The following is a 25,331-nucleotide window of genomic DNA, read 5'->3' as shown; positions in this document are numbered from 1 at the left end:
CCAGCCAGGTATCCTGCCTGCAGTAGATGGAATGTGGCAATGGAACGCTGGCTGCGCGTGTCATAATAGGCTCTGAGCCTTTATATACCTGTGCACAGCAGCAGCCACCTTCAGTCTGCTGCTGGACAGCCAGCAGCAGCAGCAGCAGGAGAGGTATGTAATCAGGAGCCCTCCTGCTAAGGGTAGACAGCTGCTCGTTCCACCCCATCCCCCGCCTTAATTGGTTCTCCTCCCTTCCAACGGTGTTGAGGCGGGTGGGAACAGCAGGGGGTGAAGGTGCTGTGTTTAAAGAGGTGGAGTTATGCAGATCTAAAACGCGTGGATTGCAGCAGCAGCAAGCCGAAAAGTGCAGGCATGTAAGGGATCTAGAGGTTGACAACATGTCTTCTTAACGGGAGTCCAGGAGCTCATCTCCACAAATGGACTTTTCAGGATCCTTGGGTGGCTCCGTAGTTTGAAACCAATTCTGGTTATCGCTTCTCGGCCTTTTGGCTAAGATCAAGTGTAGTATCTGTTCTTATCAGTTTAATATCTGATACGTCCCCTATCTGGGGACCATATATTAAATGGATTTTTAGAACAGGGAGATGGAAAAAGAGCTTGCTCTGTCCACTCCACGCATTGACCTGGTATTGCAGTATCTCCAGGACCGGTGCACCCCTTCTTTAATGCAGTTTCTAAAATCAGAAAGAATTGAATTCAATGTTTTTTGTTCATTTTGCTTGTTTGTCGGATTTTGGGATGGACTCTTTGGCTTTGCTTTTCTTCTCCTCATTGGATTTTTCATGTTCAAAGTTGCAGAAGCCAGATTACAAGCTCATTTTGGTTCAACTTCAGCAACTGTGCATTGCATTGCCATGTAATGTGATGCAATGCTATCTTTCTAGCTCTCCCTTTTTACTTCCTTTTGGATAAACAGACATATTAGGCAAGCATTTTGGAGCTTTCACCTAAATAACTACAGGTGGTGAGATAAGCTGCACAATATAATTGACCTTTCAGTATATTGTTGCACACACACCATCTATTTAGCAAATGCCCTTGTTATCAACAGCAGCCTTTTAAACTCACCTGAGCTAACAGGTATGTGCGCTGGTTACTCTGCTGCGCTTAAAATTTCTTTTTTGGTTTGCTACAATGCCTTTTCTGAAACGTTGTCTCCTTCTGCTGGAACACTGACTTCTTTCATTTAATGCCTGCAGACTATAAAAGAGAACCCAACCCAAAAAGTTTGGTTGATTAGTCTGTGGCATTCTGTTAAACTGTTGCTTATGGCGGTCTCTGTGAGCTTCTCAGCGACATTCAGCCAGCCAGGTATCCTGCCTGCAGTAGATGGAATGTGGCAATGGAACGCTGGCTGCGCGTGTCATAATAGGCTCTGAGCCTTTATATACCTGTGCACAGCAGCAGCCACCTTCAGTCTGCTGCTGGACAGCCAGCAGCAGCAGCAGCAGCAGGAGAGGTATGTAATCAGGAGCCCTCCTGCTAAGGGTAGACAGCTGCTCGTTCCACCCCACCCCCCGCCTTAATTGGTTCTCCTCCCTTCCAACGGTGTTGAGGCGGGTGGGAACAGCAGGGGGTGAAGGTGCTGTGTTTAAAGAGGTGGAGTTATGCAGATCTAAAACGCGTGGATTGCAGCAGCAGCAAGCCGAAAAGTGCAGGCATGTAAGGGATCTAGAGGTTGACAACATGTCTTCTTAACGGGAGTCCAGGAGCTCATCTCCACAAATGGACTTTTCAGGATCCTTGGGTGGCTCCGTAGTTTGAAACCAATTCTGGTTATCGCTTCTCGGCCTTTTGGCTAAGATCAAGTGTAGTATCTGTTCTTATCAGTTTAATATCTGATACGTCCCCTATCTGGGGACCATATATTAAATGGATTTTTAGAACAGGGAGATGGAAAAAGAGCTTGCTCTGTCCACTCCACGCATTGACCTGGTATTGCAGTATCTCCAGGACCGGTGCACCCCTTCTTTAATGCAGTTTCTAAAATCAGAAAGAATTGAATTCAATGTTTTTTGTTCATTTTGCTTGTTTGTCGGATTTTGGGATGGACTCTTTGGCTTTGCTTTTCTTCTCCTCATTGGATTTTTCATGTTCAAAGTTGCAGAAGCCAGATTACAAGCTCATTTTGGTTCAACTTCAGCAACTGTGCATTGCATTGCCATGTAATGTGATGCAATGCTATCTTTCTAGCTCTCCCTTTTTACTTCCTTTTGGATAAACAGACATATTAGGCAAGCATTTTGGAGCTTTCACCTAAATAACTACAGGTGGTGAGATAAGCTGCACAATATAATTGACCTTTCAGTATATTGTTGCACAAACACCATCTATTTAGCAAATGCCCTTGTTATCAACAGCAGCCTTTTAAACTCACCTGAGCTAACAGGTATGTGCGCTGGTTACTCTGCTGCGCTTAAAATTTCTTTTTTGGTTTGCTACAATGCCTTTTCTGAAACGTTGTCTCCTTCTGCTGGAACACTGACTTCTTTCATTTAATGCCTGCAGACTATAAAAGAGAACCCAACCCAAAAAGTTTGGTTGATTAGTCTGTGGCATTCTGTTAAACTGTTGCTTATGGCGGTCTCTGTGAGCTTCTCAGCGACATTCAGCCAGCCAGGTATCCTGCCTGCAGTAGATGGAATGTGGCAATGGAACGCTGGTTGCGCGTGTCATAATAGGCTCTGAGCCTTTATATACCTGTGCACAGCAGCAGCCACCATCAGTCTGCTGCTGGACAGCCAGCAGCAGCAGCAGCAGCAGGAGAGGTATGTAATCAGGAGCCCTCCTGCTAAGGGTAGACAGCTGCTCGTTCCACCCCACCCCCCGCCTTAATTGGTTCTCCTCCCTTCCAACGGTGTTGAGGCGGGTGGGAACAGCAGGGGGTGAAGGTGCTGTGTTTAAAGAGGTGGAGTTATGCAGATCTAAAACGCGTGGATTGCAGCAGCAGCAAGCCGAAAAGTGCAGGCATGTAAGGGATCTAGAGGTTGACAACATGTCTTCTTAACGGGAGTCCAGGAGCTCATCTCCACAAATGGACTTTTCAGGATCCTTGGGTGGCTCCGTAGTTTGAAACCAATTCTGGTTATCGCTTCTCGGCCTTTTGGCAAGATCAGTGGTGGTTTTCTGCTGCTGGTGTTGTTTGGAGGGCAGTTGTGACTGGGGTTCCCCCTTGTGGGGCCCTAGTGTGCGATTGAGCGGCGATTGTGTTTATCTGCTGTAAAAATGGTGGAGAAAACACGTGGATTAGAGGACTCGGTCCGTCTGAAGGTGGCTGCAGGTCATGAAGGAGAAATCGGTTTGGACCAAGTTTGCGTTGATGTCTTGAAGAACATTAATGGCTTGAAGGTAACGGATGTATTGGCACTGCAGGATTTTCAGAAACAAGGAATTTATGATATCACTTTTGTTTCTTTGAGTATTTGCCAGAGAGTCTACATGGAGTTGGTACGAATGAAGGAAGAAAAGGAATTGAAATGCCTAGAGTTTATTGCACTGGAACCTCTGTTCCAGCAGACATATAAGTATGTGGTTGTGCACATGTATAACCCTAAAGTTCCGGATGAGACTGTTTCCAATTTTTTAGCTCGGTATTGTAGTGAGGTTAAATTTTTGGGAAGAATGAAGAACAAATACAATTATCTAAATGGCAAGAGGAGATATGTTGTAAAACTGAGACCGGATGATAGAGCTATTGGGGGTGCCAAGAGCATTCCTGCACAGTTTTCTATCGGAGGAGAAAGGGGATTTTGTTTTTATAATGGACAGATGGAATATTGTAGGAAGTGTCATGAGTTTGGACATGTTCAGAAAGATTGTCCAGTGCAAGGTGATGTTTGTAGAGGTTGTGGGAAATCTGGGCATGTTGCAAGTGGTTGCCCAATGAATAAGGTGTGTGATTTGTGTGGACATGCAGATCACCTTGCAAGGAAATGTAGATTGTGGGCTCAGATTCCTAGGTCACAGGTGGACGCTGAAGAGAGGCAGAAGAAGACTCGGCAGGAAAGTGGGGAGGAGGGCGAAGGCTCAGACTCAGAGGGGGAAAGCCAAAAACAAGATGGTGGTAGGGGAAGAGACCATGCGGTGCCCAAGATGGAGGAAAAGGGGCGGAGCCAGAAGAAAGTTGGTTTGAGGGAGGGGCTGGAAGTAATAAACAAAGTAGCTGATGTGCATGGCCCGGGTGATGGGATGGATTTGTCTAATATGGCGGAGTCAGTGAATCCTGTTTTGGGAAGAGATGGGGGTGAGGAAATGGAGGTTTTGGAGGAGGAGGATTCTGATTCGGATGGAACTATAACCCCTCAGCAGCGTGATAGGGTTAACAGTGATTGGAGTGAAAATGAGGAGGAAGATGATGGCAAGGAGGAGAGTTATGCCTCCGTGATTAAAAGAAGTAAGGTGGAGGGGTGTTGGTCTGGGGGGCAGGAAGATCCAGTCTCCCTAAGACCAGGTTATTCTAACAGGGACTCGAGTTCTGAGTCGCCTGATATACGTAGAAAAGTGGGTGGCAGGAGTGGGTTTTCTCCTGGTTCATGATGGATCGGGTATGGTGGAGATTTTTTCCTGTTGTTATGATGGCGTTGTGTGTTGCTTCTCTGAATGTACGAGGGATTGGTTCTGCTTGTAGGAGAGCAGGGATACTGGAGTACATTGAGAGTGTGAATGCAGATATTGTCTGTCTGCAGGAATGTGTAATTAAATCTGCCCCGCATGAGAGTGAGTGGAATAAGGGGCAATCTTTTTGGTCCCCATGCTCAGAAAACAGGAATGAAGGGGTGGGCATTTTACTGTGTAATTCCAGTCTAAAGGTTTTAGAGTTTAAAGTAATCATACCTGGGAGATGTTTGTTTTTATTAGTGGATTTTTTAGGTCAGCGGGTACGGGTTTTTAATGTTTATGCCCCTGCTGATAAACAAGCAAGAGTTGGGTTTTTGGAGTCTCTAAAGTTGTTTTTACCAGGCAGAGACTTCACTATAGTGGCTGGAGATTTTAATTGTGTCAGATCCGCAAAAGATCGTAAGAGCTCTACGGAAGGTAGGACTGATGTTATGTCTAATATTTTAAATCAGATTGTGCAGGATTTACGCTACACGGATGCTGGTCTGATGGTTGGGCCAAGTGATAAGTTCACATACATATCAGACAGTGGACGTAGTGTTTCCCGAATTGACTATGTTTTTATGTCTGAAGGGATTAAGGTGGCCAAGTGCAACCACGTGATGACGACTTTTTCTGACCACAAGATGATAGTGGTAGATCTGTGTATAGCTGAGTCCCTGGCTTTTGGAAAGGGACTCTGGAAGCTGAACGTAAGCCTGCTGGAAGAGGAGAGTGTTAAGGTTGGTTTTAATAAAGTGTTTTTGTCTTGTGTGTCTGAACAGCACCTTTTTAAAGATTTGCTAGAGTGGTGGGACTGGGCTAAAGAGAAATTTGCATGTTATTTTAAAGGGGTGTGTTTTAGGAGAGCGAAAGCCAAAAGGGATCATGATGCTGCTGTTATTTCAAAATTGGAAGTACTCCATAAGTTTAAGAGAGCGGGGATGGAGGTGGATAAAGAGATTGCAGATTTGAAGGACGAACTGAAGAAGATACTTATTGAAAAAGGGAAGACTATTATGTTTAAGGCAAAAATAAAGCACATGGAGGAAAATGAGCAATGTTCGAGATACTTTTTTAAAAAATGTTTTAAACCTAAAGGGGTTTTTAAGTCTGTTTTTTCTCCTGCAGGGGAGGTATCTGGGGATGAGATGATTGGCAGTATTCTTTCCTTTTATGAAACACTCTTCTCTAACGATAGTAGAGCCAGTGATGCGGAAATTAATGATTATTGCAAAGTATTAACTAATAATATTCCTGAGGAGAAAATTGGGTTTTTAAGTGAGGAGGTTGGGAAAGATGAAATTAGACGGGCAGTGGATGGCTTGGCGAAAGGCAAGACGCCAGGCTGTGATGGTCTTCCTGCTGAATTTTATGTTAGATTTTGGGATATTATAGGTGTGGAGTTTTCCCGGGTGGTGCAATATGGTTTTACTCATGGGATTTTATCGGTTTCTATGCGTAGGGGGATTGTTACGCTGATTCATAAGAAAGGGGACATGAGGGATATTAAAAATTGGAGGCCCATAACATTGTTAAACAGTGATTACAAAATTATTTCTAAAATTGTGGCTGGTAGACTGGCAGATGTGATAGGTGATATGGTGGGGGAGTATCAGGCATGTGCAGTGCCTGGTAGGAAAATTTCAGATAATTTGCTGCTTCTAAGAGACTTAATTTATCAGGCTAATTTGAATAAGAATGCTCTTTTGTTACAGTCGGTGGACCTGGAGAAAGCCTTTGATAAAATATCACATAGATTTTTGTTCTCTGCTTTAAGTCACCTTGGTGTTCCGGATAAATTATTGATGGTCATTAAGAGTTTTTATTGTGGGGTCAGTAGCCAGATTTTAGTTAATGGGCATGTGAGTTCCAGTTTTAATATTTTATCGGGAGTTAGGCAGGGTTGTCCCCTGTCACCAATTCTTTTTATCTGTGTGGTGGAGGCCCTTTTAAAAAGTGTGCAAGTTGACAAGTGTGTGGCTGGTGTTTTTATTCCTGGGGGATCCGGGGGTCCAGTCAAGTCTTTAAGTTATATGGATGATATTGTTTTTACTTGTGGTTCACAGGCGGATCTCAATAGAGTGAATTTGCACGTAAGGATTTTTTGTTGTGTGGCTGGTATGGCGGTGAATTGGGGAAAGTGCCAGCTTTGTAATTTTGGGAGGCAGGTTGAGGTTAACGTGGCAGGAGTGGAGAGTAGGGAGGAAATTGAGGTTCTTGGTGTCATCTTTGAGAAGGAACTGAAAGGGAAAAGCAGCCTGAAGATTCTAGAAGACAAAATGGATCAGAAGTTGAACTTTTGGAAACTAAGGAACCTGTCGCTGAGAGGGAAAGTGCTGGTAATCAAGTCTGTGATTCTCCCGCTTCTGCTGTACACTGCTTTGATTTTCCCACCTGCTGTGCTTTGGACAAAGAGAGTGACAAGGAAACTGTTTGTGTTTTTTTGGGGATCCAAAATGGAGAAACTAAGAAGAGGAATGGTTATGTGTTCTGTGGAAAATGGGGGTTGTGATTTTCCTAACATTGACTTATTTTTAAGAATGCATTATTTTTTGAACATTTATAAATTATCCCAGTGCAATAACAGGACTGCGGACATGTGCAAATATTTAGCAGGACGGCTTTTCCAGAAATGGAGCTGGTGTGAGAAGGATTTAAGAAAACCAGTTTCGTTTGTGATACCGTTTTTTTATGTGGTGCTTAGGTCCTTCTATGATCAAAATGGGATAAGCTCCATGGTTAGACCGGACAAAAAACTGATTGTCTCAGGTATTAAGAAGAAGGAGATGTTATGTGATGTGCCGTTTTGTAATAATGCACAGTCTGGACAGGTGTGGAAGCTTTTTTTCATGCGTGGAATCAGCAACAGACAGAAGGATGTAACCTGGATGGCGTTGCATGGATGCTTGCCAACAAGGGCTTTTTTGAATGACCGGGGGATAAAGGTTCAAGAACTATGTCCTAGGGAAGGTTGCAATAAGGTGGAAACAATACAGCATATTTTTTGGGACTGTTTTTTTGCTAAAAAAGTTTTTACCTTGTTGTCACGTATGTTTGTTGCTTTAGTTGGTTTTCATTGTTTCGATTTTGAAAGGATTTTAATAGGTCAAGATTTTAAGTACTCGCAAAGGAAGCGGGCAAGCTGGATTATTTTTGTCATATATAAAGAGGTTTTATGGGACGTTCGGAATTTGGTGATTTTTAAAAAGATTGTTTTTTCCCCCATGGAATGCAGAAAGATTTTTCTTGCTAGACTGTTTTATGCCTATTTATTGGATAAAAAGAAGTATGGTGAGACAGCAGCAGAAGCACTCTGGAACTTTTCACATTGGACTTCTTACAGTAAGTAACAGTTAATTGCAGGGTTGTGTTTATTGGGATTTTGTTTTTGTTTTTCCGAATGATGATTTGAGAACCCGTTATGTGAATATGCGCTATGATGCATAAATTAATGTGGGTCTTAATCTGAGGAAAAAAAAAAAAAAAATCTGTTCTTATCAGTTTAATATCTGATACGTCCCCTATCTGGGGACCATATATTAAATGGATTTTTAGAACAGGGAGATGGAAAAAGAGCTTGCTCTGTCCACTCCACGCATTGACCTGGTATTGCAGTATCTCCAGGACCGGTGCACCCCTTCTTTAATGCAGTTTCTAAAATCAGAAAGAATTGAATTCAATGTTTTTTGTTCATTTTGCTTGTTTGTCGGATTTTGGGATGGACTCTTTGGCTTTGCTTTTCTTCTCCTCATTGGATTTTTCATGTTCAAAGTTGCAGAAGCCAGATTACAAGCTCATTTTGGTTCAACTTCAGCAACTGTGCATTGCATTGCCATGTAATGTGATGCAATGCTATCTTTCTAGCTCTCCCTTTTTACTTCCTTTTGGATAAACAGACATATTAGGCAAGCATTTTGGAGCTTTCACCTAAATAACTACAGGTGGTGAGATAAGCTGCACAATATAATTGACCTTTCAGTATATTGTTGCACACACACCATCTATTTAGCAAATGCCCTTGTTATCAACAGCAGCCTTTTAAACTCACCTGAGCTAACAGGTATGTGCGCTGGTTACTCTGCTGCGCTTAAAATTTCTTTTTTGGTTTGCTACAATGCCTTTTCTGAAACGTTGTCTCCTTCTGCTGGAACACTGACTTCTTTCATTTAATGCCTGCAGACTATAAAAGAGAACCCAACCCAAAAAGTTTGGTTGATTAGTCTGTGGCATTCTGTTAAACTGTTGCTTATGGCGGTCTCTGTGAGCTTCTCAGCGACATTCAGCCAGCCAGGTATCCTGCCTGCAGTAGATGGAATGTAGCAATGGAACGCTGGCTGCGCGTGTCATAATAGGCTCTGAGCCTTTATATACCTGTGCACAGCAGCAGCCACCTTCAGTCTGCTGCTGGACAGCCAGCAGCAGCAGCAGGAGAGGTATGTAATCAGGAGCCCTCCTGCTAAGGGTAGACAGCTGCTCGTTCCACCCCACCCCCCGCCTTAATTGGTTCTCCTCCCTTCCAACGGTGTTGAGGCGGGTGGGAACAGCAGGGGGTGAAGGTGCTGTGTTTAATGAGGTGGAGTTATGCAGATCTAAAACGCGTGGATTGCAGCAGCAGCAAGCCGAAAAGTGCAGGCATGTAAGGGATCTAGAGGTTGACAACATGTCTTCTTAACGGGAGTCCAGGAGCTCATCTCCACAAATGGACTTTTCAGGATCCTTGGGTGGCTCCGTAGTTTGAAACCAATTCTGGTTATCGCTTCTCGGCCTTTTGGCTAAGATCAAGTGTAGTATCTGTTCTTATCAGTTTAATATCTGATACGTCCCCTATCTGGGGACCATATATTAAATGGATTTTTAGAACAGGGAGATGGAAAAAGAGCTTGCTCTGTCCACTCCACGCATTGACCTGGTATTGCAGTATCTCCAGGACCGGTGCACCCCTTCTTTAATGCAGTTTCTAAAATCAGAAAGAATTGAATTCAATGTTTTTTGTTCATTTTGCTTGTTTGTCGGATTTTGGGATGGACTCTTTGGCTTTGCTTTTCTTCTCCTCATTGGATTTTTCATGTTCAAAGTTGCAGAAGCCAGATTACAAGCTCATTTTGGTTCAACTTCAGCAACTGTGCATTGCATTGCCATGTAATGTGATGCAATGCTATCTTTCTAGCTCTCCCTTTTTACTTCCTTTTGGATAAACAGACATATTAGGCAAGCATTTTGGAGCTTTCACCTAAATAACTACAGGTGGTGAGATAAGCTGCACAATATAATTGACCTTTCAGTATATTGTTGCACACACACCATCTATTTAGCAAATGCCCTTGTTATCAACAGCAGCCTTTTAAACTCACCTGAGCTAACAGGTATGTGCGCTGGTTACTCTGCTGCGCTTAAAATTTCTTTTTTGGTTTGCTACAATGCCTTTTCTGAAACGTTGTCTCCTTCTGCTGGAACACTGACTTCTTTCATTTAATGCCTGCAGACTATAAAAGAGAACCCAACCCAAAAAGTTTGGTTGATTAGTCTGTGGCATTCTGTTAAACTGTTGCTTATGGCGGTCTCTGTGAGCTTCTCAGCGACATTCAGCCAGCCAGGTATCCTGCCTGCAGTAGATGGAATGTGGCAATGGAACGCTGGCTGCGCGTGTCATAATAGGCTCTGAGCCTTTATATACCTGTGCACAGCAGCAGCCACCTTCAGTCTGCTGCTGGACAGCCAGCAGCAGCAGCAGCAGGAGAGGTATGTAATCAGGAGCCCTCCTGCTAAGGGTAGACAGCTGCTCGTTCCACCCCACCCCCCGCCTTAATTGGTTCTCCTCCCTTCCAACGGTGTTGAGGCGGGTGGGAACAGCAGGGGGTGAAGGTGCTGTGTTTAAAGAGGTGGAGTTATGCAGATCTAAAACGCGTGGATTGCAGCAGCAGCAAGCCGAAAAGTGCAGGCATGTAAGGGATCTAGAGGTTGACAACATGTCTTCTTAACGGGAGTCCAGGAGCTCATCTCCACAAATGGACTTTTCAGGATCCTTGGGTGGCTCCGTAGTTTGAAACCAATTCTGGTTATCGCTTCTCGGCCTTTTGGCTAAGATCAAGTGTAGTATCTGTTCTTATCAGTTTAATATCTGATACGTCCCCTATCTGGGGACCATATATTAAATGGATTTTTAGAACAGGGAGATGGAAAAAGAGCTTGCTCTGTCCACTCCACGCATTGACCTGGTATTGCAGTATCTCCAGGACCGGTGCACCCCTTCTTTAATGCAGTTTCTAAAATCAGAAAGAATTGAATTCAATGTTTTTTGTTCATTTTGCTTGTTTGTCGGATTTTGGGATGGACTCTTTGGCTTTGCTTTTCTTCTCCTCATTGGATTTTTCATGTTCAAAGTTGCAGAAGCCAGATTACAAGCTCATTTTGGTTCAACTTCAGCAACTGTGCATTGCATTGCCATGTAATGTGATGCAATGCTATCTTTCTAGCTCTCCCTTTTTACTTCCTTTTGGATAAACAGACATATTAGGCAAGCATTTTGGAGCTTTCACCTAAATAACTACAGGTGGTGAGATAAGCTGCACAATATAATTGACCTTTCAGTATATTGTTGCACACACACCATCTATTTAGCAAATGCCCTTGTTATCAACAGCAGCCTTTTAAACTCACCTGAGCTAACAGGTATGTGCGCTGGTTACTCTGCTGCGCTTAAAATTTCTTTTTTGGTTTGCTACAATGCCTTTTCTGAAACGTTGTCTCCTTCTGCTGGAACACTGACTTCTTTCATTTAATGCCTGCAGACTATAACAGAGAACCCAACCCAAAAAGTTTGGTTGATTAGTCTGTGGCATTCTGTTAAACTGTTGCTTATGGCGGTCTCTGTGAGCTTCTCAGCGACATTCAGCCAGCCAGGTATCCTGCCTGCAGTAGATGGAATGTGGCAATGGAACGCTGGCTGCGCGTGTCATAATAGGCTCTGAGCCTTTATATACCTGTGCACAGCAGCAGCCACCTTCAGTCTGCTGCTGGACAGCCAGCAGCAGCAGCAGCAGGAGAGGTATGTAATCAGGAGCCCTCCTGCTAAGGGTAGACAGCTGCTCGTTCCACCCCACCCCCCGCCTTAATTGGTTCTCCTCCCTTCCAACGGTGTTGAGGCGGGTGGGAACAGCAGGGGGTGAAGGTGCTGTGTTTAAAGAGGTGGAGTTATGCAGATCTAAAACGCGTGGATTGCAGCAGCAGCAAGCCGAAAAGTGCAGGCATGTAAGGGATCTAGAGGTTGACAACATGTCTTCTTAACGGGAGTCCAGGAGCTCATCTCCACAAATGGACTTTTCAGGATCCTTGGGTGGCTCCGTAGTTTGAAACCAATTCTGGTTATCGCTTCTCGGCCTTTTGGCTAAGATCAAGTGTAGTATCTGTTCTTATCAGTTTAATATCTGATACGTCCCCTATCTGGGGACCATATATTAAATGGATTTTTAGAACAGGGAGATGGAAAAAGAGCTTGCTCTGTCCACTCCACGCATTGACCTGGTATTGCAGTATCTCCAGGACCGGTGCACCCCTTCTTTAATGCAGTTTCTAAAATCAGAAAGAATTGAATTCAATGTTTTTTGTTCATTTTGCTTGTTTGTCGGATTTTGGGATGGACTCTTTGGCTTTGCTTTTCTTCTCCTCATTGGATTTTTCATGTTCAAAGTTGCAGAAGCCAGATTACAAGCTCATTTTGGTTCAACTTCAGCAACTGTGCATTGCATTGCCATGTAATGTGATGCAATGCTATCTTTCTAGCTCTCCCTTTTTACTTCCTTTTGGATAAACAGACATATTAGGCAAGCATTTTGGAGCTTTCACCTAAATAACTACAGGTGGTGAGATAAGCTGCACAATATAATTGACCTTTCAGTATATTGTTGCACACACACCATCTATTTAGCAAATGCCCTTGTTATCAACAGCAGCCTTTTAAACTCACCTGAGCTAACAGGTATGTGCGCTGGTTACTCTGCTGCGCTTAAAATTTCTTTTTTGGTTTGCTACAATGCCTTTTCTGAAACGTTGTCTCCTTCTGCTGGAACACTGACTTCTTTCATTTAATGCCTGCAGACTATAAAAGAGAACCCAACCCAAAAAGTTTGGTTGATTAGTCTGTGGCATTCTGTTAAACTGTTGCTTATGGCGGTCTCTGTGAGCTTCTCAGCGACATTCAGCCAGCCAGGTATCCTGCCTGCAGTAGATGGAATGTGGCAATGGAACGCTGGCTGCGCGTGTCATAATAGGCTCTGAGCCTTTATATACCTGTGCACAGCAGCAGCCACCTTCAGTCTGCTGCTGGACAGCCAGCAGCAGCAGCAGCAGGAGAGGTATGTAATCAGGAGCCCTCCTGCTAAGGGTAGACAGCTGCTCGTTCCACCCCACCCCCCGCCTTAATTGGTTCTCCTCCCTTCCAACGGTGTTGAGGCGGGTGGGAACAGCAGGGGGTGAAGGTGCTGTGTTTAAAGAGGTGGAGTTATGCAGATCTAAAACGCGTGGATTGCAGCAGCAGCAAGCCGAAAAGTGCAGGCATGTAAGGGATCTAGAGGTTGACAACATGTCTTCTTAACGGGAGTCCAGGAGCTCATCTCCACAAATGGACTTTTCAGGATCCTTGGGTGGCTCCGTAGTTTGAAACCAATTCTGGTTATCGCTTCTCGGCCTTTTGGCTAAGATCAAGTGTAGTATCTGTTCTTATCAGTTTAATATCTGATACGTCCCCTATCTGGGGACCATATATTAAATGGATTTTTAGAACAGGGAGATGGAAAAAGAGCTTGCTCTGTCCACTCCACGCATTGACCTGGTATTGCAGTATCTCCAGGACCGGTGCACCCCTTCTTTAATGCAGTTTCTAAAATCAGAAAGAATTGAATTCAATGTTTTTTGTTCATTTTGCTTGTTTGTCGGATTTTGGGATGGACTCTTTGGCTTTGCTTTTCTTCTCCTCATTGGATTTTTCATGTTCAAAGTTGCAGAAGCCAGATTACAAGCTCATTTTGGTTCAACTTCAGCAACTGTGCATTGCATTGCCATGTAATGTGATGCAATGCTATCTTTCTAGCTCTCCCTTTTTACTTCCTTTTGGATAAACAGACATATTAGGCAAGCATTTTGGAGCTTTCACCTAAATAACTACAGGTGGTGAGATAAGCTGCACAATATAATTGACCTTTCAGTATATTGTTGCACACACACCATCTATTTAGCAAATGCCCTTGTTATCAACAGCAGCCTTTTAAACTCACCTGAGCTAACAGGTATGTGCGCTGGTTACTCTGCTGCGCTTAAAATTTCTTTTTTGGTTTGCTACAATGCCTTTTCTGAAACGTTGTCTCCTTCTGCTGGAACACTGACTTCTTTCATTTAATGCCTGCAGACTATAAAAGAGAACCCAACCCAAAAAGTTTGGTTGATTAGTCTGTGGCATTCTGTTAAACTGTTGCTTATGGCGGTCTCTGTGAGCTTCTCAGCGACATTCAGCCAGCCAGGTATCCTGCCTGCAGTAGATGGAATGTGGCAATGGAACGCTGGCTGCGCGTGTCATAATAGGCTCTGAGCCTTTATATACCTGTGCACAGCAGCAGCCACCTTCAGTCTGCTGCTGGACAGCCAGCAGCAGCAGGAGAGGTATGTAATCAGGAGCCCTCCTGCTAAGGGTAGACAGCTGCTCGTTCCACCCCACCCCCCGCCTTAATTGGTTCTCCTCCCTTCCAACGGTGTTGAGGCGGGTGGGAACAGCAGGGGGTGAAGGTGCTGTGTTTAAAGAGGTGGAGTTATGCAGATCTAAAACGCGTGGATTGCAGCAGCAGCAAGCCGAAAAGTGCAGGCATGTAAGGGATCTAGAGGTTGACAACATGTCTTCTTAACGGGAGTCCAGGAGCTCATCTCCACAAATGGACTTTTCAGGATCCTTGGGTGGCTCCGTAGTTTGAAACCAATTCTGGTTATCGCTTCTCGGCCTTTTGGCACGATCTGTAGTGGGTTGTGACATTGGGCTGAAGGTTACTGTGGTGGCAGAACCGATTCTTGGCCTTTGGAGATATCCAGTGCTGCTTTTGGGAATCGGTGCTAAAGCTGCAGTGCCTTTTCTTTACGGAGGACGGTGTGTTGGAGGGAGGACGAACTTCGTGGAGGCTGCGATCCGTGTGTGATATTTTCCTTGGTATCTGGAAAAGAAGAGGAAAATCATGGAGACAAGGAGAAACCCTGGAGGAAGGAAGGAGAATCAAGCAAGCAACCCGAATGATTATTTCTCGGAGGAGCATCCGCTGAAGGACACCATCAGGTTCGTGGTTGCTCCTGACCACCGGCAGGTGAAAGATTCTCAATTTATTTTCAATGTTATTTGTAAGCTCTTGAAGATCGACAAGGAGCATCTTTTTTGCTTTCAATCTTTTTTTTCTCGAGGACTTTATGATGTTACGCTTAATAAAGCCTCGCAGTGTGAAAGTGCCTACGCTCTTTATGAAGTAAATAAAGAGAAGGTAGAGCTGGAGGGGGTGAAAGTAATCCCCTCTTTTCAGTTTTCAATGAAAGTACTGACGATTCATTTGTTTAGTCCATTTATTACAGACTCTGAGGTTGAAAGTTACCTATCAATGTATTGTGACAAAATCATCCCTAAGAGACGCGGGGAAACACAGTTTGGAGTGTGGAACGGGAAACGTGTGTATGTGGTATCATTTAGGAAGAACCCGAATGAGGAGGGGGGCGTGTCCAGACCTCCGCCGCAGGTTTATATCAACCATAGCCGCGGTTATTTATTCTTCCCAGGGATGCCACACTACTGCCGTGTGTGTAAAAAATATGGACATCTGGATGCAGAATGTAACAAGTGTTTTAGTTGCATGGGTACTCCTCACCAGATGGATGAGTGCCCTAAAAATAAGAAAAAGGATGTAGAGGAGATGGACACATCGCCTGAAGAACAGCAACAAGAAGCTAAAGACGATGTGGAAGCAGGCATTGCTGCTGAAGAGGAAAAAGGGGAAGAGGAGAAAGAAAGGAGTGAGAAGGAGGAGACAGAAAGAAAGAGAAAAGAGGAAGAGGAGGGACGGGCAATGAAGGAGAAGAAGAAGGAGGAACGGGTTAAAAAATCACAAGAAGAAGAGGAAAGGAAGTTGGAAGAAAGGAAGAGAAAGAAGGAAGAGGAAAAACAGAAGAGGATAGAGGACATAGAAAAAAGGGCCATGGAGATAAAGAAACAGATGGAAAGGAAAAAGAGAGAAGAGCAGAAGAAAGAAGATAAGAAGAAAGAAGATAAGAATGAAAAGAAGAAGATAGAAGAACAGAAGAAAGAAGATCAGAAGAGAGAAGAGAAGAGTCAAATGTTGCAAGAAATTTCTCCACTAAGTAAAGGGAGTAGTTGTGGAGGGGAAAGTGATATTCCAGAAGTAGTGGAGTCCACTCCTACTAATTCCCTGTCGCAGAGCTTACCTTGCGCGCAGGTACAAATGGACTGCACAGAAAAATCTCTAAAAAGAAGTGTGGATAGAAGTGATAATGAAGGAATACCATGTGGTGGGAAAGTAAAGGCATTAGAAGCAACAAGTCTGCTGGGGAGTGTGTCATCTTCGGATGTATCAGATCTGGAGGTAGACCCATCTTCTCCGGCAGTAGAGAATGAGGGCGGAGGGAAGAGCCCTGCACTAAATGTTAGAAGATGATCCGCTCAATGTCCCTGAATGTTCAGGGGTTTAACGACCTATATAAGAGAACTGCTTTATATGATTTTTTAAATAATGAAAATATTGATTTTATCTTTCTACAAGAATGTAATTTGACAAAAAAAAATAAGCTATGAATATTTACAGGGTATATGGAAGGGTAACTTATGCTTTTCTGGTGGGAACGAGTCAAAAAGTGATGGTGTGGGGTTTTTATGCTCTAAAGATTGGGAGATTGTAAATTATGAAGAGATATACCCTGGGAGGATTTTAAGAATTGATGTGCAGAAAAATGGGAAGAAAGTGAGGTGTTTTAATGTGTATGCAAATGCAGAAAAAGCCTTGAGATTACATTTGTTTGAACTGTTGCAGCTGTTTTTACCTGGAGTAGATCCATTAGTTTTAGGTGGGGATTTTAATTGTCATTTAAAAAATGTAAAAGATGGGTCAGCTTCATGTCTTAGAAATATTTTAGCAGCTTTTAATCTTAAAGATACATGGGCATTAGATGGACAAAAAAAGGAGCATGAAGTCACTTGGGTGGGGAGAGGTGTTTCATCCAGAATAGATTATATTTTTATATCTCAAGCCCTAACATGCTCAGGTTTTAAAACGCATTCAACACCTTTTTCAGATCATAAAATAATAGAATGTAGTTTTAAAATAGAATCAGATGTGGATAAAAGACCGTCACACTGGAAATTTAATGTATCCCTACTACAAGACGAGGTGGTTATGGAAGGTTTTAAAAAGCTGTATGAAAAACTGAAGCTAAAAAAAACGTTTTTTAAATCTATTTTTAATTGGTGGGATTTTGTCAAGAAGGAGGTAAAAATATTTTTTATTAAAGAAGGAAAGAAGAAAGCTGCTGCAAAACGTATTTTTTATAATGATCTTAATGCTAAACTGCAATGTTTTTTTCACCTCGAAAATAACGGATGTGATCTGCAGGAGGCGATCCGAACAACAAAAGAAAAGATCCAAAACTGCCTGAAAGAAAAAGGTAAAGAAATTATTTTTAATTCCCGAGTAAAAGTTTTAGACGAGGATGAAAAATGCACAAAATTCTTTTTTAAAAAAATATGTGACAAGAAGGATTATATGAAGGTTTTGGAAGGAGAAACAAGTTTGGAGGGGAAGAAGATGAAAGCAAAAGAATTTTATGATGATTTATTTTCTGTTAAAAACACGGATGTGTCTCTAAAAAAACATTTTTTAGAAGGACTGGAAAAAAATTTTAATGCGGAAGATAAATCTTTTTTAATAGGGAATTTTACTAAAGAGGAAGTTTTTAATACAATTAATACGCTACAAAATAACAAAACGCCGGGAGCAGATGGACTACCTGTTGAATTTTACAAGTGTTTATGGGAGATCATGGGTGAGGATTTTTATGAAGTAATTTTAGAAGCAGAAGCATCTTTTAGTGTCCCAGAGTCGTGGTGGGAGGGTCTTATTGTTTTATTATTTAAGAAAGGAAATAAAGAACTGATTAAAAATTGGAGACCAATAACCCTTTTAAATACGGACTGTAAGGTATATGCAAAGTTACTAGCAAATAGATTAAAAAAGGTAATCGGCTCAGTAATAGAAGTGGATCAGACGTGTGCAGTGCCAAATCTGAGAATCAGCGACTCATTGATTTTAATCAGGGATGTTTTATGGGATGTTTTAGACAGAAAACAAAAGCTTGCTCTAATTACTTTGGATTTTGAAAAAGCGTACGATAGAGTTGCCCATGATTTTTTATTTGCAGTTTTAGAGAAAATGGGATGCCCGGATGTTTTTAGCAAACGTATTAAATCTCTTTACAAATCATGTTTTAGCAAAATATCTATTAATGGTTTTTTATCTGATAATGTAAAAATAAACTGTGGCGTTAAACAGGGGTGTCCCTTATCCCCTATTCTTTTTATTTGTGCAATTGAACCACTTTTAGCAGCTTTTAGGAGAGATAAGGTAATCAATGGTTTTTTTATTCCCGGGAGTTGCAATGAACAAGTTAAAGTGGTGGCATATATGGATGATGTGACGGTTTTAGTTAAAGACACTAGAAGCATGAACAGAGCCATAAGAACAGTGGATTGGTTTGGGGGCGCATCGGGTTTTAAAATTAACATGGAAAAATCTGGTATTTTAACTGTTGGTGATTTTATTGTAGATTCTGAGTGTAAATTAACAAGAATGAATGAAGTAAAAATTTTAGGTATTTATTTCTCAGAGTCAGGTGGTAATGTAAGAAATTGGGAGTCTCTGCTGGAAAGAGTTAAGAAAAAGATTACTTTCTGGCAGTTGAGAGATCTTACCCTGGAAGGAAAAATTTTAATTATTAGACAGGTTTTACTCCCAATGTTTTTATATGTCTCAACAGTTTTTATCCCCCAAAATAATATCATGAAGAGAGTTATTAAGGTATGTTTTAATTTTTTATGGAGATCCAAGATGGAAAGAGTAAAGAGAGAGGAGATATATAAATCAAAGAAAAAAGGTGGGAAAGGTTTTCCGGATATTAGGTCCTTTTTATATGCAAAGTATGTAGCGAACTGTGTATGCACTTTATTAGGACCAGGCTCTAAGCTAAAGTTGTTTTCTATATATAATTTAGGTTTCTATATTAGAAATTATAAATGGTTGGAGATGTCTCTAAATAGGCCTTATAGGTTTTTACCTCCAGGAAATTATATTGTTTTAGAAAAAATTTTAAGAGATTTTAAACTTAAGATGGTCGAAATAAATGTTCTTAAATGCCATAAAAAAATCCTAAAAATCCTGGAAGAGAGAATAGGTATCAGTCCTGTGGAACATTTTTCATTCAAAATTGTGGAAAGAATCTGGATGAATGTAAATTATAGTGTGTTATCTAATGAACACAGGGATTTACTCTGGTGTATAGTAAAAGACTGCCTGCCAACCCGTGAGTTCCAACACAGGCGTGGGTTGGTAAGATCTGAAGTGTGCCCAAGATCCAGGTGTGGGAATAGTGAAACACCCATGCACATCTTCTGGAATTGTAATTTTGCACAGACAATATGGAGGAAAGTGTGCAATATAGTGAGAGCTGTGAGTACTGTTAATTTTTTGGATTTTTACAGAGTATTTTATGGGATGGGGATAAGAGAGGAGGATTTTAAAATTGTATGGATTATTATTGCATGTGTGAAGGCGGCATTGTGGAAAGCAAGGAACATTTTAGTGTTTAAACATAAGGAAGTAACAGTCGACCAGTGTATTAAATTATGTCTAAGTTATTTGTACATGTATTTCTGGAGGGACAAAATGACGCTTGGCAAGGTGAAAGCAAATGAGAAATGGAAACAATGTAAATGGAATGAACTTACCTTGTAAGCTTTGATTTTTTGAAAACCTGTGGAAAAACAAAAAAACAAAAACAAAAACAAACAAAAAAAAATAGCCAAAACTATATAATTTTTTAAAAAAAAAAAAAAGAGGGAAAAAATAAATAAATATATATATATAAAAGAAAAAGAAAATAAAAGATTTGAAGAAGTATTAAAATTGGTAGAATGCACGATGATGGATTTGAGTCTTCTTATCTTTTTGTTGATTCCAAGACTTTGTAATCTGAGTCTAAAAAAAAAAAAAAAAAAATCTGTTCTTATCAGTTTAATATCTGATACGTCCCCTATCTGGGGACCATATATTAAATGGATTTTTAGAACAGGGAGATGGAAAAAGAGCTTGCTCTGTCCACTCCACGCATTGACCTGGTATTGCAGTATCTCCAGGACCGGTGCACCCCTTCTTTAATGCAGTTTCTAAAATCAGAAAGAATTGAATTCAATGTTTTTTGTTCATTTTGCTTGTTTGTCGGATTTTGGGATGGACTCTTTGGCTTTGCTTTTCTTCTCCTCATTGGATTTTTCATGTTCAAAGTTGCAGAAGCCAGATTACAAGCTCATTTTGGTTCAACTTCAGCAACTGTGCATTGCATTGCCATGTAATGTGATGCAATGCTATCTTTCTAGCTCTCCCTTTTTACTTCCTTTTGGATAAACAGACATATTAGGCAAGCATTTTGGAGCTTTCACCTAAATAACTACAGGTGGTGAGATAAGCTGCACAATATAATTGACCTTTCAGTATATTGTTGCACACACACCATCTATTTAGCAAATGCCCTTGTTATCAACAGCAGCCTTTTAAACTCACCTGAGCTAACAGGTATGTGCGCTGGTTACTCTGCTGCGCTTAAAATTTCTTTTTTGGTTTGCTACAATGCCTTTTCTGAAACGTTGTCTCCCTCTGCTGGAACACTGACTTCTTTCATTTAATGCCTGCAGACTATAAAAGAGAACCCAACCCAAAAAGTTTGGTTGATTAGTCTGTGGCATTCTGTTAAACTGTTGCTTATGGCGGTCTCTGTGAGCTTCTCAGCGACATTCAGCCAGCCAGGTATCCTGCCTGCAGTAGATGGAATGTGGCAATGGAACGCTGGCTGCGCGTGTCATAATAGGCTCTGAGCCTTTATATACCTGTGCACAGCAGCAGCCACCTTCAGTCTGCTGCTGGACAGCCAGCAGCAGCAGCAGCAGGAGAGGTATGTAATCAGGAGCCCTCCTGCTAAGGGTAGACAGCTGCTCGTTCCACCCCACCCCCCGCCTTAATTGGTTCTCCTCCCTTCCAACGGTGTTGAGGCGGGTGGGAACAGCAGGGGGTGAAGGTGCTGTGTTTAAAGAGGTGGAGTTATGCAGATCTAAAACGCGTGGATTGCAGCAGCAGCAAGCCGAAAAGTGCAGGCATGTAAGGGATCTAGAGGTTGACAACATGTCTTCTTAACGGGAGTCCAGGAGCTCATCTCCACAAATGGACTTTTCAGGATCCTTGGGTGGCTCCGTAGTTTGAAACCAATTCTGGTTATCGCTTCTCGGCCTTTTGGCTAAGATCAAGTGTAGTATCTGTTCTTATCAGTTTAATATCTGATACGTCCCCTATCTGGGGACCATATATTAAATGGATTTTTAGAACAGGGAGATGGAAAAAGAGCTTGCTCTGTCCACTCCACGCATTGACCTGGTATTGCAGTATCTCCAGGACCGGTGCACCCCTTCTTTAATGCAGTTTCTAAAATCAGAAAGAATTGAATTCAATGTTTTTTGTTCATTTTGCTTGTTTGTCGGATTTTGGGATGGACTCTTTGGCTTTGCTTTTCTTCTCCTCATTGGATTTTTCATGTTCAAAGTTGCAGAAGCCAGATTACAAGCTCATTTTGGTTCAACTTCAGCAACTGTGCATTGCATTGCCATGTAATGTGATGCAATGCTATCTTTCTAGCTCTCCCTTTTTACTTCCTTTTGGATAAACAGACATATTAGGCAAGCATTTTGGAGCTTTCACCTAAATAACTACAGGTGGTGAGATAAGCTGCACAATATAATTGACCTTTCAGTATATTGTTGCACACACACCATCTATTTAGCAAATGCCCTTGTTATCAACAGCAGCCTTTTAAACTCACCTGAGCTAACAGGTATGTGCGCTGGTTACTCTGCTGCGCTTAAAATTTCTTTTTTGGTTTGCTACAATGCCTTTTCTGAAACGTTGTCTCCCTCTGCTGGAACACTGACTTCTTTCATTTAATGCCTGCAGACTATAAAAGAGAACCCAACCCAAAAAGTTTGGTTGATTAGTCTGTGGCATTCTGTTAAACTGTTGCTTATGGCGGTCTCTGTGAGCTTCTCAGCGACATTCAGCCAGCCAGGTATCCCGCCTGCAGTAGATGGAATGTGGCAATGGAACGCTGGCTGCGCGTGTCATAATAGGCTCTGAGCCTTTATATACCTGTGCACAGCAGCAGCCACCTTCAGTCTGCTGCTGGACAGCCAGCAGCAGCAGCAGGAGAGGTATGTAATCAGGAGCCCTCCTGCTAAGGGTAGACAGCTGCTCGTTCCACCCCACCCCCCGCCTTAATTGGTTCTCCTCCCTTCCAACGGTGTTGAGGCGGGTGGGAACAGCAGGGGGTGAAGGTGCTGTGTTTAAAGAGGTGGAGTTATGCAGATCTAAAACGCGTGGCTTGCAGCAGCAGCAAGCCGAAAAGTGCAGGCATGTAAGGGATCTAGAGGTTGACAACATGTCTTCTTAACGGGAGTCCAGGAGCTCATCTCCACAAATGGACTTTTCAGGATCCTTGGGTGGCTCCGTAGTTTGAAACCAATTCTGGTTATCGCTTCTCGGCCTTTTGGCTAAGATCAAGTGTAGTATCTGTTCTTATCAGTTTAATATCTGATACGTCCCCTATCTGGGGACCATATATTAAATGGATTTTTAGAACAGGGAGATGGAAAAAGAGCTTGCTCTGTCCACTCCACGCATTGACCTGGTATTGCAGTATCTCCAGGACCGGTGCACCCCTTCTTTAATGCAGTTTCTAAAATCAGAAAGAATTGAATTCAATGTTTTTTGTTCATTTTGCTTGTTTGTCGGATTTTGGGATGGACTCTTTGGCTTTGCTTTTCTTCTCCTCATTGGATTTTTCATGTTCAAAGTTGCAGAAGCCAGATTACAAGCTCATTTTGGTTCAACTTCAGCAACTGTGCATTGCATTGCCATGTAATGTGATGCAATGCTATCTTTCTAGCTCTCCCTTTTTACTTCCTTTTGGATAAACAGACATATTAAGCAAGCATTTTGGAGCTTTCACCTAAATAACTACAGGTGGTGAGATAAGCTGCACAATATAATTGACCTTTCAGTATATTGTTGCACACACACCATCTATTTAGCAAATGCCCTTGTTATCAACAGCAGCCTTTTAAACTCACCTGAGCTAACAGGTATGTGCGCTGGTTACTCTGCTGCGCTTAAAATTTCTTTTTTGGTTTGCTACAATGCCTTTTCTGAAACGTTGTCTCCCTCTGCTGGAACACTGACTTCTTTCATTTAATGCCTGCAGACTATAAAAGAGAACCCAACCCAAAAAGTTTGGTTGATTAGTCTGTGGCATTCTGTTAAACTGTTGCTTATGGCGGTCTCTGTGAGCTTCTCAGCGACATTCAGCCAGCCAGGTATCCTGCCTGCAGTAGATGGAATGTGGCAATGGAACGCTGGCTGCGCGTGTCATAATAGGCTCTGAGCCTTTATATACCTGTGCACAGCAGCAGCCACCTTCAGTCTGCTGCTGGACAGCCAGCAGCAGCAGCAGCAGGAGAGGTATGTAATCAGGAGCCCTCCTGCTAAGGGTAGACAGCTGCTCGTTCCACCCCACCCCCCGCCTTAATTGGTTCTCCTCCCTTCCAACGGTGTTGAGGCGGGTGGGAACAGCAGGGGGTGAAGGTGCTGTGTTTAAAGAGGTGGAGTTATGCAGATCTAAAACGCGTGGATTGCAGCAGCAGCAAGCCGAAAAGTGCAGGCATGTAAGGGATCTAGAGGTTGACAACATGTCTTCTTAACGGGAGTCCAGGAGCTCATCTCCACAAATGGACCTTTCAGGATCCTTGGGTGGCTCCGTAGTTTGAAACCAATTCTGGTTATCGCTTCTCGGCCTTTTGGCTAAGATCAAGTGTAGTATCTTTTGAAAAGGCAGTTTTGTCCTTGGGCTGCCCTAGTAAATTGATGCATATTACACACTGGTTTGGTGCACTTGTTAGTACGCCAGGTGGCTCATAGAGTTATCTGATGGAAAACATGGCCCTCCAGGATCGAAGTCACTAGGCTGGGTAAGTGTGAGGGCTTTGGAGCAATGTGCCCCAGGAGTAGGCGCCCTGGTGGGAGTCCAAGCTTACTGGGACTGGGAACCCCGGAAAGACTTGGCTTCGTAGCACGCCGCACCTTTGCCAATCATACTTTCTGAGCAACCCCCCCTATTCCTGGCCTCCGGGCTAGGAAGGGGAATTTTTATAAACCCGGTCGGAGGTCCGGTCAGCTTTGGGCTGAGAAACCAACACAGGCTCCAGCTCCACTAGGGTGGCAGCCTAGACGGAAGCTGGGAGCACGAAAACGGCTCTTCTCCGGCTTCGGCTAGGGAGAGCATCGGAGATCCCTGACCCTCGCTGTGGCCTTCTGGCTCGGAGGGATGGGGATGGTTTATTGGGGACCCTCTCCTCCGGGAAGGGTCCACATGAATCCTCGCCTCGTGCGCTGTTTTGGTGTGACTTCGGTCACATTTTTCAGTGCCTTGGATGCAGCTTCAATCAAAAAAATCTGTTCTTATCAGTTTAATATCTGATACGTCCCCTATCTGGGGACCATATATTAAATGGATTTTTAGAACAGGGAGATGGAAAAAGAGCTTGCTCTGTCCACTCAACGCATTGACCTGGTATTGCAGTATCTCCAGGACCGGTGCACCCCTTCTTTAATGCAGTTTCTAAAATCAGAAAGAATTGAATTCAATGTTTTTTGTTCATTTTGCTTGTTTGTCGGATTTTGGGATGGACTCTTTGGCTTTGCTTTTCTTCTCCTCATTGGATTTTTCATGTTCAAAGTTGCAGAAGCCAGATTACAAGCTCATTTTGGTTCAACTTCAGCAACTGTGCATTGCATTGCCATGTAATGTGATGCAATGCTATCTTTCTAGCTCTCCCTTTTTACTTCCTTTTGGATAAACAGACATATTAGGCAAGCATTTTGGAGCTTTCACCTAAATAACTACAGGTGGTGAGATAAGCTGCACAATATAATTGACCTTTCAGTATATTGTTGCACACACACCATCTATTTAGCAAATGCCCTTGTTATCAACAGCAGCCTTTTAAACTCACCTGAGCTAACAGGTATGTGCGCTGGTTACTCTGCTGCGCTTAAAATTTCTTTTTTGGTTTGCTACAATGCCTTTTCTGAAACGTTGTCTCCCTCTGCTGGAACACTGACTTCTTTCATTTAATGCCTGCAGACTATAAAAGAGAACCCAACCCAAAAAGTTTGGTTGATTAGTCTGTGGCATTCTGTTAAACTGTTGCTTATGGCGGTCTCTGTGAGCTTCTCAGCGACATTCAGCCAGCCAGGCATCCTGCCTGCAGTAGATGGAATATGGCAATGGAACGCTGGCTGCGCGTGTCATAATAGGCTCTGAGCCTTTATATA

At 42.7% G+C, this 25,331-nt stretch overlaps 10 non-coding genes and 2 pseudogenes across 10 annotated transcripts; all 12 read left to right on the top strand.

Moving 5' to 3' along the window:
- Window positions 1–472: 472 nt before the first annotated feature.
- LOC141180191 (U2 spliceosomal RNA) lies at window positions 473–663 on the top strand. Its single transcript, XR_012255961.1, has one exon. It is a non-coding gene; the product is annotated as a U2 spliceosomal RNA (small nuclear RNA).
- A 1,118-nt stretch (window positions 664–1,781) lies between these two features.
- LOC141180190 (U2 spliceosomal RNA) lies at window positions 1,782–1,972 on the top strand. The gene has a single exon (XR_012255960.1). It is a non-coding gene; the product is annotated as a U2 spliceosomal RNA (small nuclear RNA).
- A 6,073-nt stretch (window positions 1,973–8,045) lies between these two features.
- Window positions 8,046–8,242, top strand: LOC141179890 (U2 spliceosomal RNA). Its single transcript, XR_012255829.1, has one exon. It is a non-coding gene; the product is annotated as a U2 spliceosomal RNA (small nuclear RNA).
- A 1,112-nt stretch (window positions 8,243–9,354) lies between these two features.
- On the top strand, window positions 9,355–9,545 carry LOC141180189 (U2 spliceosomal RNA). Its single transcript, XR_012255959.1, has one exon. It is a non-coding gene; the product is annotated as a U2 spliceosomal RNA (small nuclear RNA).
- A 1,115-nt stretch (window positions 9,546–10,660) lies between these two features.
- LOC141180188 (U2 spliceosomal RNA) lies at window positions 10,661–10,851 on the top strand. The gene has a single exon (XR_012255958.1). It is a non-coding gene; the product is annotated as a U2 spliceosomal RNA (small nuclear RNA).
- Window positions 10,852–11,966: 1,115 nt separating this feature from the next.
- LOC141180187 (U2 spliceosomal RNA) lies at window positions 11,967–12,157 on the top strand. The gene has a single exon (XR_012255957.1). It is a non-coding gene; the product is annotated as a U2 spliceosomal RNA (small nuclear RNA).
- Window positions 12,158–13,272: 1,115 nt separating this feature from the next.
- On the top strand, window positions 13,273–13,463 carry LOC141180186 (U2 spliceosomal RNA). Its single transcript, XR_012255956.1, has one exon. It is a non-coding gene; the product is annotated as a U2 spliceosomal RNA (small nuclear RNA).
- Window positions 13,464–19,842: 6,379 nt separating this feature from the next.
- LOC141179759 (U2 spliceosomal RNA) lies at window positions 19,843–20,054 on the top strand (annotated as a pseudogene).
- A 1,115-nt stretch (window positions 20,055–21,169) lies between these two features.
- LOC141180184 (U2 spliceosomal RNA) lies at window positions 21,170–21,360 on the top strand. Its single transcript, XR_012255955.1, has one exon. It is a non-coding gene; the product is annotated as a U2 spliceosomal RNA (small nuclear RNA).
- Window positions 21,361–22,472: 1,112 nt separating this feature from the next.
- LOC141180183 (U2 spliceosomal RNA) lies at window positions 22,473–22,663 on the top strand. Its single transcript, XR_012255954.1, has one exon. It is a non-coding gene; the product is annotated as a U2 spliceosomal RNA (small nuclear RNA).
- Window positions 22,664–23,778: 1,115 nt separating this feature from the next.
- On the top strand, window positions 23,779–23,894 carry LOC141180015 (U2 spliceosomal RNA; annotated as a pseudogene).
- A 524-nt stretch (window positions 23,895–24,418) lies between these two features.
- LOC141179748 (U2 spliceosomal RNA) lies at window positions 24,419–24,601 on the top strand. Its single transcript, XR_012255726.1, has one exon. It is a non-coding gene; the product is annotated as a U2 spliceosomal RNA (small nuclear RNA).
- Window positions 24,602–25,331: the final 730 nt, after the last annotated feature.

Source organism: Phyllobates terribilis, unplaced genomic scaffold, assembly GCF_046119375.1.
Source record: "Phyllobates terribilis strain yellow unplaced genomic scaffold, ASM4611937v1 Scaffold_30__1_contigs__length_15301838, whole genome shotgun sequence".
NCBI classification, from domain to species: Eukaryota; Metazoa; Chordata; class Amphibia; order Anura; family Dendrobatidae; genus Phyllobates; species Phyllobates terribilis.
Note: the sequence above shows the minus strand (reverse complement) of the source record. Positions and strands in the feature narration are given on the sequence as shown.